The sequence below is a fragment of the Neomonachus schauinslandi genome, chromosome 10 (genome assembly GCF_002201575.2).
Source record: "Neomonachus schauinslandi chromosome 10, ASM220157v2, whole genome shotgun sequence".
Classification (NCBI taxonomy): Eukaryota; Metazoa; Chordata; class Mammalia; order Carnivora; family Phocidae; genus Neomonachus; species Neomonachus schauinslandi.
Window position 1 is genome coordinate 132297180 of NC_058412.1, and position 12350 is coordinate 132309529.

Here is a 12350-nt window from a genome sequence, read left to right on the forward strand (position 1 = left end):
CAGAGGGAGTGGGCTAGGGAGTGGGCGGGACAGTGGGTGGGTGATTCGATGAAACTGTGCAAGGCTAAGAGGCCAACTGGAGAGCAAGAGAGACAGCCCCTGCGTGCTTTAGTGCAGGCCCCAGTCTTGGGTTCTTTTCTTTGTTAGACCACTGCTTGTGGTCGTGAATCTGGACACTTGCTTTGCTTCTTCCTTTTATTTTCTGAACCGACCCTGGGCGATCGGGGTGTTCAGATACCTGGATAGCATCGGGATGTCCCTGTGAGCTCTCTGTGGTCCGTCCTGGAGGCGGGGCGCGGTAGATCTCGCCACATCCCAGCAGCTCTGGGAAAAGCCTCCGCAGTGAAGTCCTGCATCTGAGGTGAGACCAACGGGACATCGTGGACATTGAACGCTCAGGACAGGCCATATTCGTTCTGTGTTTTCTAGAGTGTGGGCACTCAGCCGCGGGCACTCAACAGTGGTAGCATTCGGCCGGCCAGGGCACTGGTTTTGAGCCCTCTGGACAACAGGGCAAGTCAGTACCGAAGTGCTGGGAGTCTGTGTCCTCACTGGGAACATGCACATCATGAACGTCCCTTTTTTGCTAGATGACTGTAGATTAAACCTGATAAGGCAATAAAGCGGCCTAGAGCAGGGCCTGCAGGAGACCCTCAATGAATGGAAAGACACAGGTCTCTGTAGGTGTAGGGGCATCGATTCACTTACAAGTAAGCCCAGTGATGCCTCCAGGAGTTGCTTGAGTTTTCAGATGAGACCCAGTTGGGGAAAAGAAAGAAGGAATGTTTCTACCCTCATCTTTTTGTTTGCTTTAATTTCTAAAGAAATGTGCTAACAAGAAAAGGCAGGATGGGGTGACTTGGTGTTAATTGTGGAGATTTCTCTTATTACTTGATCTTTCACTTATAGTATAACCCAAGGCAAATCCCCCCCAATTCCTGGATTTGAGAAGAAAAGATAAAGTCATCTGTAGGCAGTTCTGGTTCTTTAGCCAGAGCTGGCCGGGAGGTGTGGAGAGAATATTCCTGCCTTTGGAAGGACCTGTGGGGACCCAGAGTCACACCTGTAGCCAGGATGAGGAGGTTTGACTTGAGTAAAAGCATAGATTGCCCTACGGTGGGTTTCTGGGTGGATTCTGGTCTTTTCCAATAAGGAAGAGGATTCTGCCTTCTTTCTGCCTTCTTTTGGGTATGGCTAAGTGGCCTGAAGGGGCTAGGCATGAAGCCACCCCCCAAAGAAGAATCTCTACCAGCACATCTCTCCAAGCATTGGCAAAACCGCTGTGCTTAGAGTCAGAGACTAATGATGGTGGACGCCAACCTTCCTTCCTTCCATCCTCCCTTCCTTCCTCCCTCCCTCCCTCCCTCCCTTCCTTCCTTCCTTCCTTCCTTCCTTCCTTCCTTCCTTCCTTCCTTCCTTCCATTCATTGGTGATGTTTATTGTAACTTAACTGGGAAGATTAGAAAAGGTGCCTGAAAACAAGGAAATCCCTCATGGTTCTGTCACCTTACTTAGCTAAGTCTGTGTGCATTTCCCAAAGTGCCCCAAAGTGCCCCAAAGTACCGTAGTATATCAGCGCATGGGTGGTTCAGTGGTAGAAGCTCGCCTGCCCAAAGTGCTGTAGTAAGAGGCATTCATAAGCAAGAACGGGGAAAATGGAAGCCCTGTTGTCCCCAGGGGGCCATTAGCACACAACTGAGCAGGGAAGGACCCTTAGCCCTCACCCCCTGGCTGGCCAGAGGCCTGGTGTGGCCCAGGGATACTGTCCTGTTGGCTCCCACTGGTCCCCGCCAGGGAAGGCAGTACACTCTTGGGAAGTGCGGGATGGGACCAAGAATGGTCAAGGGAGGAAATTATCATCAGGGACAACTGAGGGACAGTGACCTTTTTCTCCGTTGGAAATGAAGTGGGGGGTGGGGAGGGGAGGTCTGCCGGGGCGGGGGCTCGCCCTTCCCATGTCAGCACATACCAGCCCACTGGCTGCCACCTGGCTGGCATTTCTTTGCCCAAGGGCTTTCTGTGGTAATAGTGTCAGATCTGTGGTTCCTGGGGCAGGCCGAGTGCTGGGAATTAATGTCCCCTGCGGGCAGTCCTCAGCCAATGACAGAGGAGCGGTGCATCAACCCTTCCACTGGGACAGCTGCCGGATTCCCCAGCAGCATTAAGATCCGTCACTTGCTAAGTCACTTGGGTGGGAGCTGGTAATGCAGCCTCTCTCATCCCCACCCCCTCACCAGATGTCCCATGGGCTCACCTCCCAAGGAAATCCTTTGCGTTCAAGTTCTTGCCACAAGGTCTCTATCTAGAAGCCCACCCCATCTGCCCACTTGACACTTGGGCAAGAAAGACAGACATAAAACTAACAGCGTGTGATGTGTGCTTGAAAGGAAGGCCCGGGAAGCTGGGGGGAGGCTGGGGGCATTTAGCCTAGAAACGCCTTTGTTTGGGATTATTTGCCTGAAAATGGATTTTTGTAGGGCACTTTTCTGCAGTGCAGGAAACTTTGAGAGGAACTCAAATAATGATCCAGTGCTTCGCCTGTGCCGGGTGCTGAGATCCGAGGCGTGAACGTGCAGACACAGCTGTAACTGCTGTTGGGGAGGGGAGGTGACAGGTGCTCTGGCTGCTTTTTTTTTTTTTTTAAAGATTTTATTTATTTATTTGAGAGAGAGAATGAGATAGAGAGAGCATGAGAGGGGGGAGGGTCAGAGGGAGAAGCAGACTCCCTGCCGAGCAGGGAGCCCGATGCGGGACTCGATCCCGGGACTCCAGGATCATGACCTGAGCCGAAGGCAGTCACTTAACCAACTGAGCCACCCAGGCGCCCTACTCTAGCTGCTTTTAAAAGGGGGCTTCGACCTAATCAGGGAGGCTAGGGACAGTTTTGCTGAGTGGAGCTCCAAAGCACAGGGGCCTTAGACCAGGTGCAAAGAGAGGGACCGGTGTTCCAGGCAAAGGGCCCAGCATGTGCAAAAGACAGAGCGGAAGGGGATGTGTATTGGACACCCAAACGAAGCCAATGTGATGGGTGCATAGTGAGCGAGGTGGGGGTGGCCGGAGATGAGCTGGCAGGGGACTAGCCTGGGAAACGTGTCTGTGGCCATTCAAGGATTTGGTTGGTCTTAGGAGTGCTGTACAGTTAGCGATGACAGGCGTAAGAGGCTTAGCTGACTTGATCAGACTCACATTCCGAAGAGATCACTGGCTGTCCTGTGTTCCGATCAGAGTTCATCTAAAGGTTCCTTCTGATCCCCTCCCCTCTTCTCCTGCCCACCGGGACCTTCCGACTGGACCCAGAAGCAGGGAGGCTGGGACAGGCCACGACAGAAACGACTGTCATTCATTTGAGCCAGTGACGCTCACCGTGGTCCTCATATTGCCAATTACCTTGTCATTTCCAAAAGCACTTTCCTGCTGAAGGAAAGAATGGGGCTCCAAGTGGCCTTTATATAACAGTTGGACTTCCCTCTCAAAAACAGGGCTGGAAACAGGGCTCCTGTCAGCCGATCAGCCCCTAAGAGCTTGCCTTGGATCTGATAAACAGAGGTTGGCAAATGGGAGGCTTGAAGGTGGTGCCAAGCACTGTGGTTTGGACCAGACTTACGAGTAAAACAATCGAAGCAGCTCACTGTGTGCAGAAGGGAAAGGGTGGGGGAAACTCAGCAGAGACACAAAGACACAGTGTGGGAGACGGAGGGCGGGCCCCGTTACCACAGCCTTGCAGCCTCTTCCAGACCACCTGCCAGGATGCCATGCTGTCCTGCTCAAGTCACTACCATCTCTTCCTCCGCACCTCCTCTGGAAGTGAAGGGGGTGGGGTAGGGTACCAGGTGGAGGTGGTTGGGAAGCCTGGTGGATGCATTTGTAGAGAGCTTTGAGGGACAATGACTTGTTCTTCCTGTTTGATGATGTTGCTTAGAAGCCGTAAAGCCTTAGCTCGTTCGTTTTGCCATTTGGATGGTTCTTTCTTTTTTTTTAATTTTTAAAAAAGATTTTATTATTTGAGAGAGAGAGAGTGCGTGCATGAGTGTGGGGGGCGGGGCAGAGGGAGAGGGAGAAGCAGACTCACCACTGAGCAGGAAGCCGGACACGGGGCTCCATCCCAGGACCCTGAGACCGACTGAGCCACCCAGGTGCCCCTTAATTATTTTTTTTAAAGATTTTAGTTATTTATTTGAGAGAAAGACAGAGAGAGCTTGAGCTGGGGGAGAGGCAGAAGGAGGGGGAGAGGGATGAGCAGACGCCCTGCTGAGCAGGGAGCCCGTCCAATGTGGGGCTCCATCCCAGGACCCCGAGATCATGACCTGAACTGAAAGCAGATGCTTAACCCACTGAGCCACCCAGGTGCCCTTGGATGGTTCTGAACTGAGCCAGGCACATTCCATCTCCCAGTGTTGCTTGTGACCACAAATGACCTATTGGGGGGGCCTGTGCTGGGGGCCTGTGAGGAAGTCATGGAACCACACGGACACCCCACTCGGGCATGTTGTTTTAGGACAACATCTACTGTCCAAATAGGGCCTATTTCTGCTCGGCCAACTGCACTGCTCCGGTGTTCTTCGGTAGGACCTCAGACTAGCAGCTCCTGTGTCATCTGCAGCTTGATAGAAATGCAGAATCTGAGGGGTGCCTGGATGGCTCAGTCGGTTAAGCGTCTGCCTTCGGCTCAGGTCATGATCCCAGGGTCGTGGGATCGAGCCCTGCATCGGGCTCCCCGCTAAGCTGGGAGTCTGCTTCTCCCTTCCTCTCTGTCCCTCCCTGCCCGTTGCTCATGCTCTCTCTCTCTCAAATAAATAAATAAGATCTTAAAAAAAGAGAGAAATGCAGAATCTGAGACCACTCCCCAGACCCCCTGAGTTGGACTTTTCACAAGACCCCCCGGTCATCTGCAGGCACGGTTCGGTTTGAGAAGGGCCGGCCCCAAAGCACGTGTGTCGGGGGTCTGTGAATGGAAGTCATGTTTCCGTGTTCGGGATTGCGGTTGCATACATCATCTCATTTCATCATTTCCAGACCAGCCCAGGGGACAGGAGGAAACAAAGACTTAGATAAGGAAACTGAGGCTGGTTTTGTCCTGTGCTCTGCCCAAGCTCATCCAGCTGGTAAAGGGTGGGGTCAGGTCTGGCTGGCTCTTGCTGTCCTGCTCCTTCAGGAGAACCCAGCCGGATGCTCTCCAGCCACGGCGTGGCAAACCTGGGCCTTCCCCTTGGAATCCTCCCTCTGTCCACCGCCGCCGGAGTGGGGCTGTTCACCTGCCCCAGGAAACGCTCATGGGACGAACAAGGCTCCAGGCCACCGAGTGGCGTGAGCAACCTGAGTGTGAGCAGAGAGGCTCACATCTTCTAGAGGCCGACCTCAAGCAAATGCTCGCTGCAGCGATGTTAGGGCACACCCTCAGTCCTGCAAACTCCCTACCCCAAGGCCGAGGCCAGGATGCACCTGCGTTTTGGGATCAGGATGGCTGGTGGACCGCCTCAGGGTTATGTGGAAGGACAGAAAGGGTTTTTTTTTCTTTCTTTTCTTTTTAAGTGTAAAAGCCTGGTGATTGTCAAAACAGATTTTGGCCTGTACTTGACGTTGTGTTTTTTTTTTTTTTTCTTACTTCACTTCCACTAAGGGGCTTGAGTTGTGGTGTTTGGGCAAGAACTGGGCAGACGGCTGTGGCTACTTGCCTGTCACCGTTTAATCTCCCAGCTGCGCACGGTGGTGTCCTCGGTGAGCTGCGACCATTGCTTCAGTGGCCCACGAGCCTTGCTTTCCGTGAGGCGCTTCTGGAAACCCAGCTGGAAATGCGACCTCCGTTGGCACAGGTCGCTGACGGATGCTGGCAGGTGTGCTTCTGGGCTGAGCAGATGAATGGGGAGCCATCTGGCTGTTCTCCCTCTCAGGTTCCTGTCTGACCCTTGACCTATTACTTCAGTGACTTGCTAATTTTTAAGGAGAGGCAAGTAAGCGAATCCCTTTGGGGACAGATAATAGGTTCTTATTCCATTATGCTTTTTTAGCCCAAACACCCAAATTTAGTTTAAAAAACAATTCTATAGCAAGATTTAAACTTCTAGAAGAGATTAAACTGCATCTCTGTCACAGGTTTTCCAAAGGTCATATGCAGATTTGTCAAATTCTGGGATACCCACTGTAACTGCAACCCATTCCGGCTTTATGATTTAGGAAAAGTCAGGTCCAAGTTCAGATCTTCCATTGCTGAGTACCTACTACGTGCCCAGAACTCTTCTGGGCTCTGGGATTCCAGGTTCCTGTTTGTATGGGTTCTCCATTCTTATAGCAGAGACAGACACTGAACACAGGAATAAACAGGGTACTTTCAGGCCCTGATCAGTGCCACAGGACAATAAAATGAGCAATGCGTTACAGACATGAGGGTGGGGAGGACAGTGTTAGATGGGGTAATCAGGGCAGGCTTGTAGAGGAAGTGACATCTGAGCTCAGATCCTTGGGCTGAACCTTCCAGGCTCCCGGAACAGCAGATGCAGAGGCCCCAAGGAAGGAAGAGCTTGGCCTGTGAGGGGAACTGAACAAAGGCTGGTGATCGAGGGAGGATAGTGAGGACATGAGCCTGGAGAGGGACGCAGGGACCAGATCCCACTTGCTGGGCCTGGCAGTCTGCAGGAACGAACTGAGTTCTATTTAAAAGGCATTGGGAGTGCCACGATCTGATTTAGGGTTTTGAAGACCTCTCTGGCTGCTGTGTTGAAAATGGACTGGAGGGGGGCAAAAATGGGAGCCCAGAGGTTGGCGGGGGGAGTCATTTGGGCTCAGTGGGTGGGGGACAGGTGCAGGAAGAGAGATGCCCCAGCTGGGCAGCCTTTCCCTGCCTGTAACCACCTCTCTCCAGCAATCTGAATTTCCTTCACGTTGGCATTGCTAGAAGGCAACAGAACCCTGACTTTAGTGGGTTTCCCTGCAGGTAGGTAAAACAAAGCCCCACTGTGAGTGCATCAGACCTACAAAGGGGTGGATCCTGAAGGAGCTCAGAGTAACATGGTCAAAATTTCCATTTCCTCATTATCATTAGCTCAGAGACACCATCTCAAGGAAGAAACACACACTCATTTATTCATTTACACTTTGTCTTGTTCTAAAATGATGGAATCTCTCAATAGAGAAATTACAGAGAGGAAACCATCCTGAGTGTGTGTATTTTAAATTACTGAGTACCTATTATATGCCAGGCATTGAGCTTAAGGTCTACATCACCTTCCTTCTACCCTCTACCTACCTTCTTACCAACTCTAGAGGTAGGCACAATTATTATCCCCATGTTAGGCTGCTAGGGGTTATGGAACTTCAGCCCAAAGCACACAGGTAACACCAGGGACAAAGGCATTACAACCCATGACCCACCCGTCCACATAGCTCCTGCTTCCACCCATCCCTCTGCACTGGCTCCATTAATGAACTAACATCTGCTGCATACCCACCATCTGCAGGGAAAAGACAGTGAGTCTTGACTTACTAGTTGGGTTCTAGAAAGCCCTTTTGCATAGAGTGCATTTAGTCCTTTGGCCCCAGCCAATTCTTTATGCCCTAAAAACAGAACTCTTTCTTCTACATCAGAAGCAGTACCTTGCGCCAACAGAGAAAAGTATTCCTGCTGATACTTGACATTTTCTACCCAATACATCACATTCTTTACCACCAGAAGCACGTTTCATAAGCCGAGGACCCTGTTTTTCATTACAGAGTTCAAGACAGTCCTTCCTGTGGGTTCTGTACCCAGCCCATGGTGGCAGATGGAATCCCTGCAGATGAGAGCAGGGTTTTCAAACTGAAGGTCATGACTCATCATGACTCATGATATGTACTTGGTTGTGATAAGCAATAAAAAAAAAAAGGAATAGAATAGAAAATATCAGGCGCCTGGGTGGCTCAGTTGGTTAAGCGACTGCCTTTGGCTCAGGTCATGATCCTGGAGTCCCAGGACCGAGTCCCGCATCTGGCTCCCTGCTTAGCGGGGAATCTGCTTCTCCCTCTGACCCCCCCTCCTCATGTTCTCTCTCTCTCTTCTCTCTCATTCTCTCTCAAATAAATAAAATAAAATCCTTAAAAAAAAGAATAGAAAATATCAATGTCAGAGTACATCTCATGCAATAAGGGACATATAGTTTATTAAAACTCTTAGTTTATGGGCACGAGGTCACAATTTTGTTGAGGTCTTAACGTTTGAGAGCTAATGGATCAGGGTGTTGTTAGAAGATTGCACAGCTGGAGAACATACCCTTTACCACTCGGTGGTCAGGGACCTCAGCTACAGCGATCATTTCTTCTTCTTTCATCCCACCCCTACAACCATCATGTTAACAACCTAAACTGTGAGGATATCAGAGTGTCCGGCCTGATGGTGAGCAACTGTCCAGTCTACCTGTCCCATCTCTGCTCTGTGGGTTGGGTGGGTTTTGTCGAGGACTGGCCCAAACAACAGCCCAGAGCGAAGTCCATCCATTGAAATTGAGGCAATGCTTTTTGATTCTGGTGTCTCTGCATTCAGATGACAATCGGTAGTCATGATGGTTTGGGGGGCACCTGGGGTGGCTCAGTTGGTTGAGTGTCCGACTCTTGGTTTCGGCTTAGGTCATTATCTCAGGGTCCTAAGATCAAGCCCTGCGTCAGGCTCCATGCTCAGCATGGAATCTGCTTGTCCCTGTCCCTCTGCTCCTTCGCCCTGTTCTCTCTCTCTCTCAAATAAATAAAATCCTAAAAAAAAAAAAATGGTAATGATGGTTTGTAATGACAGCAGTTTATTGAGTGCTTACGCAACACTGGGCATTTTCCATGTTGCATCTCATTTAACTGTCCTGGCAACCCTATGTGGTGTTGGTTCTATTGTATTCCTCGTTTACAGAAGAAGAAACTGAAGCTCAAGTGGTTGAACTCACTTGCCCATGTGTGTGTCAGGAATCTTCCTTTGCAAATGACAGAAACCCAACAGAATGTCTTCGTTTATATAACTGACAAGGCCAGGGTGGTCGGGTTTCCTGCACTGTTGGGTTAAGGAACCTCAAATGAAACCAGAAATTTTTTGTTTCTTAGTGCTGCTGTCCTCTCTGTTGGCTTCATTTTTTTAAAGATTTTTTATTCATTTATTTGAGAGAGAGAATGAGAGAGAGAGAGAGAGAGAGAGAGAGAGAGAGCACATGAGAGGGGGAAGGGTCAGAGGGAGAAGCAGACTTCTCGCTGAGCAGGGAGCCCGATGCGGGACTCGATCCTGGGACTCTAGGATCATGACCTGAGCCGAAGGCAGTCACTTAACCAACTGAGCCACCCAGGTGCCCCTGTTGGCTTCATTTCAAACAGCCTCTTCCATACCCTTCCGTAGTCTTGTCGCAGGATTTCTTTTCCTTTGGTGCCCGCAGTTCTTGGTCATGCTGCTTCGGATAACAAAGAGGTAGACCAGATGAAGAGTGGTGGGTAGCAAAGCAAAGTTGATTGAGTAAGAGTAAAGTTAAAGCAAAGTTTATTGATCGATAGTACAAAGCTCCCGAAGAGGGAGGGGACCTCTCGAGAGGGTTGTCGATTTGGCGTTTAGATTTAGTTTTTATGGGCTTGTTGGTGGGCTGTTTTAACCTGATTAACCCTCCCTGCGCCTGTCACCCAATCAGGTTTTTGTCGTGTACCTATCACATGGGAAAGGGTGGAGGGCTCCTTCCAGGGTGGTGTAAAATCCTTTTAAGGGTGGTTTCCTCTTAGGGCAGGGGACCCCTGGTCCTGGACTGCCTGTCTTCCAACTATCCTTCATTAGTCTTTTTTTTTTTTAATATTTTATTTATTTGACAAAGAGAGATACAGCGAGAGAGGGAACACAAGCAGGGGGAGTGGGAGAGGGAGAAGCAGGCTTCCCGCGGAGCAGGGAGCCTGATGTGGGACTCGATCCCAGGACCCTGAGATCATGACCTGAGCCGAAGGCAGACGCTTAATGACTGAGCCACCCAAGCGCCCCTATCCTTCATTAGTCTTAACACCATCCGGGCTTGCAATCTACAACCTCTGAAACACTAGCACTTCTTTCTTGATAGTTGCAGCCAAAGTCCTGTCTTTCACTCCTATTGGCCAACCATGATGATGTACTGGGGCCTGAAGGTCAACCCCACCTGTACCATGGACTGAGAGATGGGAGGAGTCACTCCGTTTACCAGCTAACTCTTGCTACATGATAAACCACCCAAAACTTAGTGGCTTAAACCAATATGCTCCAGCCTCATGGAAGTCACAGAGGCCCAAGAAAGGGAGTGGAAGAGCACAAATCCTCTTGAGAAAAAGCTTGGCATATCATTGCTTTGGGCACATGAGAAGAGCTCACCCTCTCTTTCCTGCTTGAGAAGTTGAGGGGCTCAGAAGAATGAGGCAGCCATCTTGTGTTCAGGAGTGCAAAGCCAAGAGAATCCCAGATCAGGCCTGGCATCTTGGATTGTTCAACCTACCTACCTACCTCTTATCTCTGAAGTTCCCATTATGGGAGGAGAAAAAGCCTTTATCCTTCAGGCTGCCCTTTGGCATATGTTCTCTTAATTGCAGCTGGAAGCACTTCTAATTAATACTCCAGTGTCCCCTGAGCATTCTTACCAAGTCTTTGAGTGTGCAAGGCCATGAGCCAGAGGTGAGAACACTGTTCCTTGTGTTACGCTTTCTTGCTGGGTCTGGAGCTGTGCTGCTTAGCTCTTGTTATATTGCAGGGCTGAGAGAAATAGCTCTTGGGGGTTTATTCCAGAACCGACTTCTCCATAAGATCCAGCCGCGTGGCCACGGCAGGGTTTCTCCGCCTTGGCAATGTTGACATTTTGGGCAAGATAATTCCTTGCTGTGGGCGCTGTCCTGTGCCCTGTAGGATATTTACAGCCTCCCTGGCCTCTACCTGCTAGATGCCAGGAGTGTCCCCCTCTTCAGGTTGTGGTAACCAAACAAATGTCCCCAGTGGGCAGAATTGTCCTCTGTTAAGAACCATGGGGCGAGAGGGATCATCTCACTTGCATACTGTCTCCCATAGCTCTGAGCATCCCTCCTGCTTTTCACACCCGTTTCTCTCTCTCTGTCAAGACGGTCTTCCCTAAATTCTGCCTAGCCAGGCTGCACTCTCACAGATCTCTCCTCTTCAGATGGCCTCACCCATTTGCCAGGAACACTCCGAACCCCCCTGGCCGAGTGGGGACCTCGAGAAAGCATTCAGATGGTTTCTTCCAGTTGTTCTCCCGGGGAGACGGAAACGGGGCCATCGCCTGAGGCCTGGGTGTTTTCCACCGACCTGGCTCAAAACTGGCTATGGAAAGCAGGTTGGAAATTTTAGGAATAAGAATATGCTTCCTTGTAAGAGGGCCATCACTCCTGGATTGAGATGAGTTCAGTGGGAAAAGCAGGAAGGAGAACTGCTGCTGGAGTTGCATTTCCAGGCCGCACATGGGCCTTGAGGATAAAGAGAGAGAGTGTTTCTAAGACCTTGTCCCAAGCAGGAATCGTTCCTGGAGGAGAGGTGGGGGGCAGGGGGCGGGCTGCAGATGATGAAGCCAAGAGATGGAGCCCCGGGCCCCATCTGCTTGGGGGAAACTGGGTGTGTTTGGGTTTTGTCTCACATCTTGGAATGATTCATTTATTCTTCCGCTCTCAATAAAACCCACCGGCCTTGTGAGGATCTTCCCTCATCACAGAACTCTGTTTTGTATAAAATAAATTGGATCCGTTGGTGTGTGATTCATCTACACTGAATGCAGCAAAAATAGAGTGTTGGGGGAAATATCTGCTGACCAGTAAGCCAGGAGAGGCTTTTCTTCAACGCCTCCTTCCCTTTGAAAACAGGAAGCTACAGGAGGCCAAAAGAAAGTGAGTCCAGAGCTGCCTGATTCGAATCCAGACTCCGCCCCACGCCCACCTGTGGGCCGCCTGCCCGCCTGTCCTGCGTCCTCTCCAGCTCCTGACCCAGTGCTGGTTACACTGCTGTCAACGAGGCCCTTCTTTCTGGCGCAGCCCTTCTGGTGCCAACAATGTGCCTGATCTTATTCAGAGGGAGGCTTCTCTTTTCCCCCACTCACCTCTCCACTTGGCCTTCTCTCTTAATTCTCTGAGAGAGCAAAACTCTGAGAGTGTTTTTCTCCCCAGATAAGTGGAGAAAAGGGGGCAGGTGCCAGAAGTTTCCAGCCAGGACTTGATAATTCCTTCTTCCTGCCTTGAAGTTGAAAAAGAGCCCTGGTTTACGATTCCTCATTATAGGTTCCTGACCAAGAAGCTTCTTGAAGCTTATCTCATTGCAGGTGAACAGAAACCCAGTGAGAACTGGCCCGGATAAAGGAGGGAATTTATTGGCTCATATCACTGAGAAGGCTGGTGTCTTCAGGCACAGCTGG